Genomic DNA, 6,625 nt, shown 5'->3' on the forward strand with positions numbered 1-6,625 from the left:
GTTATACTTCTGGCTGTGGCACAGTGAATAAATCCATCATACTTTTGTCAGAAAGCAGTATCCCAATTTATATTTCTTAACCCAAACAATCATACTGCATCCAAAGATTAAAAACTGACATGAAAGAAAACTAGTCATTGACCGAATTCAGCTATGGCGCCCTTTCACCATCTTCAACCAGCCAGTTCATGAAATGTATCCACTTTGCCAAGCCAGACTGTATATGTTGGGAGAATCTGAAAGACCATTTGGCCCCGAGAGTATTTTCACCTTACACAGTGAAAAGGACAAGTGGCATTTACCCTTATTTCCTCCTTAATGTAATAAATACTGGCCACCTGTCTTGATCTTCCGAAATGATTAAAATCTGGGAAGACCTAACTCCATGGCTCCACAGAACTGCTCCCTTTAGTAGAAAGGCTCATACTTCCTCTTCTCTTTCAAACCTTTGCACACCATTACTTTCTCTGTGAGGCTTGCTCTGATTGGATCCTTTTAACCCACCCCTGAACTCTCTGTCTCTTCCCAATTCATTCTTGTCAACAACAGTGCTGTTAACATCTGACGTTCTGTATATTGTCTTGTTTTTCTTGTCTCCCCAGTGAACATATGAATTCCCTAAGGGCAGATGTTTGCTCACTGCTGTCCCTATAGTTTGTAGGACAGTGCTTCATCCATAGTATGTGTGTGTGTTAGTCATTCAGTCGTGTCCAAATCTTTGTGATCCCGTGAACTGTAGCCTGCCAGGCTCCTCTGTCCATGGGATTCTCCAGTTAGGAATATTGGAGTGGGTTGCCTTTTCCTTCTCCAAGATCCATAATAGATGCTCAGTAAGGATTTGCTGAACAAGTGAGGGAATGATAGCCCCAAATAAAGACTTGTAACACTTTTGGTATATCTTTAATGTCCCAGATTTATATCTAAACATACTTTCTTATCAGGGAAACAGTCTAAAAAGAGATTACTTTCTTTTCAAAACAGTTACAAAAATGCTGATTGGAACATTTAGCTTCTTTTTGCAAAGATCTCAAATGTCCAGAAATCTGGGAGTTGCACAATTTGTCTCCTAGTTTTGATCCACCGTTGTCTCCAGCACTGACTTGGTTCAAACCACTAATATCTCAGAACTTCAGTTTCATGGGAATGCAAAGGAAAATGCCTAAACTACATGACACCTGATTTTGTTCCACACTCTGGTATTCTGTGATTCTTAGGATAATTTCTTCTGTCTACCCCATGTTCTCAGCATTTCATGTGTATAGAACATGTACTGGTTGATATAGATAAAATATAAAACCTAAGTGTTCACTCAGTAGATATAGAAAATAAGAAATCTGGCACATCTATTACCCAGGTTTTTATATGTAAATTTATGTGAAAGTTATTCAATAAGTCAAATGCTTCCTCACCATTACCTCCACCATTGACAGTTCTGAACTTGTGAATTACACCCTACATAAGCACAGCTCCACGATTCTTTTTTTATCCAGATTACAAAGCCACTGAACTGTCTTTTCATCTTGGATGCTCTATTGAACATACTATACAATTTTTCAATACCATAATTTGATCTGAGAACATCTGCAAAAAATCTGTAACACATTTTTTCCCCTTCTCAGCACTTGACTTATAAGCCTCTCCATATCAGGCATTATTCCATAGTTTCTGTGACATATTATTGGGCAAACCACTAGAAACACTTTTGAAGGACCAGAAAATAGACCAGAAAATGAGCCCAATTAATGACGTCATTAACAGAAGTCTTAATTACCTGCTCAATTTTTGTATCAGTTCTTTCAGAAATAAAGAGTCGTGATAGTTCCCCTTTGTTATTTAAATTCCTTCTTATCTGAGGACTTCCCAGGCAGCTCAGACAGTAAAGAATCTGCCTGCAATGTAGCAGACCCAGATTTGATCCTTGGGTCAGGAAGATCCCCTGGAGCTGAGAATGATTACCAACTCTGCCTGGAGAATTCCATGAACAGAGGAGCCTGGCAAGCTTCAGTCCATGGGGTCACAAAGAGTTGGACACAACTTAGCAACTACACAACAGCAACAATATATAATCAAGATTATCTCATGAGTCTATTATTTCCTCAAGCTATCTAAGTTCCCTGGCAAGAACTAACTCCAAGGCTTTCCTGGAGTTGGTGTTTCACAAAGTGAGGAAGTTCAGCTAAACGCTCCAATGTTATTGCAATCATGCACTCATGAAGCCCGCTGTGTGCCTTCTCTGGCTGCATTCATTTATTCTGTGCCTGCTAGTCTTCCAGGTTTCCTTCCCTCCTTTCCCTAGAAATTCAGCAAAAAATGCCTCCATACCCTTTCACTTGACCTCTCCACTCTCTTCCCATCCTTATTACGAGCATCCTATTATTTGTTTATCTTATTTTCTTGAGGATTTCTAGCTATCTGCAACTTTTCTCTATTCTTTCTATTCATCCTTGGAGGATTTTATTTTCTGCGTCTGACAATCTGGGTGGCTTCAACAACAGAAATTTTTTTTCTCTCAATCCTGGAGGCTAGAAATTTGAGACTAAGGTGTCAGCAAAAATGGTTGCTTCTGAGGCTTCTTGGCTGTAGTTGGCTGCCTTCTCCCTGTATCTTCAAAAGGTCTTCCCATTTTGCGAGTCTGTGTCTTAATCTAACATTCTTATAAAAATTTAAGGTATATTGGATTAGGGCCCATCCGTACGACCTCATTTTACCTTAATCATCACTTTAAGTACCCTGTCTCCAAATACAGTTACATTCTGATGTACAAGGGATTAAGATTTCCACGTATGAATTTTAGGGGAAGCAATTCAGCCAATAACTGATTCTCTTCTTTTTCTTTCTCTTTTATGAATCTGCTACTGTTTTTCTGTACTTTCATAGTTCATATTTTATCATTTGTATTTTTACTCTGCTCTCTGTTCTTCACGTCCTTTTCATGCCTCATGGGCAGTCTTATCCTCATTCATCTCCAGGGCCTCTCACCCCCTGGAATCCCAGCAGAAATGAACCATTGTAACTTTTGGTCTTGAGACTAAAGAAAGAAATTAGAAATGTATGCTGACTCTACCCTGAACCAGGTGCTGGGAGGTCTTTTCCAGCCAAGCCTGCTGCCGCAGTCAGGAACACCAAGGGAAGCAAAAGACCAGGCGGCCAGATTTGATTTTGATATTTGTTTCCATGAAGGACTCGATGTATATTATCATTTGTGTTCATTTCAGACTTGCTGATTCTTCACACTTAATAGCTGAGCAGACATACATCTGTTCTTTCATTGCCAACATCTTTGCAGAAGGAAACGCTGCAGAGCTCACCAGTTACCTGTTGAGGCACACTGCTCAGTGATAGAGTAGCCACAGAACCCTGGAGAAGCTCTCCCTGGTTTTCTTACTCAGAGGTACAGGGAGACCAACACCCAGTCCCTGATTAACCTTTTCCTCTCTGTGTGTCCAAATCCATGCTCTTGCCCGCAGTGACTGTTGAATCTGAGCCTCCATTCTTTTCTCCCCTCCATGAGTACAAGAGAGGAGACTTTTCTGGAGGTTCAGTGGTTAAGACTTCACATTCCAGTGCGGGGGGGTGAGTTTGATCCCCAGTTGGGGAGTTAAGATCCCACATGCCTTATGGCCAAGAACCAAGACATAAAAGAGAAGCAATATTGCAACAAATTCAATAAAAAATACTTTAAATTGGTCACCAAAAAATAATAAAGACTACAAGAGGGATGCTACCACTCTTGGCAGGTGTCCTGCTGTGTTCAGTCACAGCTTCCCACCCGGCAGAGGAAACACGTGTAGGGCCCTCTGCAAAGCAGGATCACCAGAAAGATGCTTGAAAAATCTTAGATTTAACAAGGTTATTTCCTAATCAAAGCATTAAATGAGAACTCTTTGGAGGGGAAAAATGAGATTTTTTTAAAAATTAAACTTAGTTTTATTTTAAATCTTGGTATTGTTGTTTTGTAATTTTTAATCACATACCTGGAAAGAATAGGCACCACACAAGATGTGCAGTGCCGTTCTTTCTAACTGTCTTAGCCCAGCTTGTTTTCTATTTAAAGTACAATCAGAACTGATTGCTTCTTCCTTTTAAGAAGACATGGAAGCAACCTGAGTGTCCATCGACAGATGGATGGATAAAGAAGATGTGGTCCATACATACAATAGAATATTACTCATCCACAAGGAGGGATGAAGCTGGGTCATTTGTAGAGATGTGGATGGACCTAGAGTCCATCATACAGAGTGGAGCAAATCAGATAGAGGAAAACAAATGTTGTGTATTAACACACATATGTGGAATCTAGAAAAGCGGTACAAATGAACCTGTTTTCAGGAAAGGAATAGAGACACAGATGTAAAGAACAGATGTGTGGACATGGGGCGAGGGAGGGTAGGAAGAACTGCAAGGTTGGGATTGATGTACGTACATTTTGTTGTTGTTTAGTTGCTAAGTCGCGTCCTACTCTTTTGTGACTCCATGGACTTTAGCCTGCCGACTTCTTTGTCCATGGATGTTGGAGCATCCCAGGCTCCCTAGTGGAGAAGAGGAAGCTCGTACTGGCTCCTACTTGTGACCTCTCGCTCCACTCTCATCCTTATTACATCACTTACAAAAGCCCAGTGTAATGAGAGCCTAATGCTGATTCTGGTCCATGCAAACTGAAGGTGACTTTAGTTTAACTTCTCTTACTTAGCAATTTATAGCTCGATTTTTGTGTTTGAGCTACAAAAATTGGAAAGTAAATACTAGAATAATTTAAGAATCAGTGTTGCATTTACCAGGATTCCACTTTAAGTTTATCTAAATATTTTCCACCCAAATGAACTTTAAATGACTTGTATACTGTGTGTGTCTCCATCTCTACAAGAACCACTTGAATAATGTTGTCATTAATATGCACAGTCACAGAAACGTGTCCCATGAATGTAAATACACTCTCCACATTGTGTACCTACATTTATACTTATTCTCTAAAAATAAGCATCAATTGACTTAACTGAAGTGATGGGGACAATCTGTAGCAGAATACTGAGTGTGAAAAATATGCCAAAAAGGATGCCTAGGTGATAGAGCCAGTGTTGGGTATGTAGCAACCTGAGTGATGGGCATTCTGCAGAGTAAAGCCCCCAGGATGGGGAGCATCTTTCTGTCTGAAGAGCTTGCAATGTGTGAAAGCGAATGTGTAACAGATGTAGGAGCACATGATTTAAACAAGTCTCCATTAGAACCTCCCGAGGTCTATAACTGATTCTTAGTTTTAGTTTTAAATCAGAGCAAAGCATGAACAATTTAATTAACTGTTTAAAGCAGAGCTTCCTTTTTGCCGCTGGACTTGTCACTTGCTGGAAAAAGGGCTGAGTGGCCAGAGCACCAGCTTGCTAACTTTCCTAGCAGAAAAGGAGGAAGAAGGCAGATGTATGTGTGGCCTTGGGGTCCAGTCTGCTATAGGATGATGCGTTTGGCAAGTGGTGGGGGGTTGGGTGTGCTGACGCCTGTCCTCACAATGTGGTAGGAAATAGGAACAGGGCACTGGGGGCATTTTTCCCAATTATGTTTATTTTGCATATGTATATTTTGAGATCCAAAAAAGCAGTGTATCTGACTTGCGTGTGTGTGTGTGTGTGTGTGTGTGCGCGCTAAGTCACTTCAGTCGTGTCTGACTCTTTGCGACCCTATGGACCATAGCCCACAAGGCTCTTCTGTCCATGGGATTCTCTAGACAAGAATACTGGAGTGGGTCGCCATGCCCTCCTCCAGGAGATTGCACAGTAAGTGAATGGCATATCTGGGACTTTAATCCGGGTCTCTGAATTCTCTGCCTCTGTATGTTTGATATTAGGAGACGAAGTAGGGGATGAAGATAGTCAACTGAAAGCTGACAATATGAGGCTACAAAATAATTCAGATATGAAAAATCTCTCTCCTTTTATACTGATGTACTGACCTCCAAAAATGAGGTGGAAAGTAAGCCCTGATATCCAAGGGACCAATTACCATTAAGAAATCTGTTCTTCCCATCTGCTCCAAGCACTGTTCACACCCAGCTTCACATACTCACAGACCTTCAATCAATGGGAACAGGCCGCTCATCTGTTAACAGTTATAAGCACAGGCAGAATTTCTAGGTCAGGAGGATCTGAGAGACCATCTATACCATCACAAAACCTTCCCTGCTATGATTACTAAGCGTTGATAATGATTTAAAGTCTGTTCTAGAACTTGCAGTGGCAGAGCTAGCTATATCCTGTAATAGTGTGATTTATCAAATTATGCTGTTTATATGGAAATTGGAGCTCAGGACTACAAAAATGCAATTACAGCCTCACCTTGAAATCTGGGGGGACTATGTCATGCCGAGCAAAGAGAGTTGTAATCCAATATGGTAGCCTTGTGCCCTGCAAGTGATGGCATCTACCTGGATGAAGGGGGATTCCTGGTACAATAGCATCTTTGAATCCCAAACCAGGTATCAGAGGGGCTGTCAGTGGTAACAGGAGAGAAGCAGGGCAGGTGTGGGAGGGAGGAAGTTCAGTTTTTTCCAAAGTACACAGACACAGTATAGACTACTGGTGGCCCTAGTGGCAATATATACATGCTCCTAGACATCAAGCGAGAACTGAGAAGATAA

At 41.1% G+C, this 6,625-nt stretch overlaps 1 long non-coding RNA gene across 2 annotated transcripts in view; it reads right to left on the bottom strand.

Moving 5' to 3' along the window:
* The window catches only part of LOC133240143 (uncharacterized), a 52,450-nt gene extending 46,309 nt beyond the window's left edge, over positions 1-6,141 (bottom strand). The window contains exons 1-2 of one of the 2 annotated variants that reach the window (XR_009734130.1): positions 5,992-6,141; positions 4,424-4,529 (exon numbers count right to left, since the gene is read on the bottom strand). This is a non-coding gene — a long non-coding RNA (uncharacterized LOC133240143). Of the gene's footprint in view, positions 1-4,423; positions 4,530-5,941 lie in introns of both variants that reach the window. The other variant, XR_009734131.1, reaches the window with a different exon arrangement.
* Positions 6,142-6,625: the final 484 nt, after the last annotated feature.

Source organism: Bos javanicus, chromosome 27 (assembly GCF_032452875.1).
Source record: "Bos javanicus breed banteng chromosome 27, ARS-OSU_banteng_1.0, whole genome shotgun sequence".
In the NCBI taxonomy this organism is placed as follows: Eukaryota; Metazoa; Chordata; class Mammalia; order Artiodactyla; family Bovidae; genus Bos; species Bos javanicus.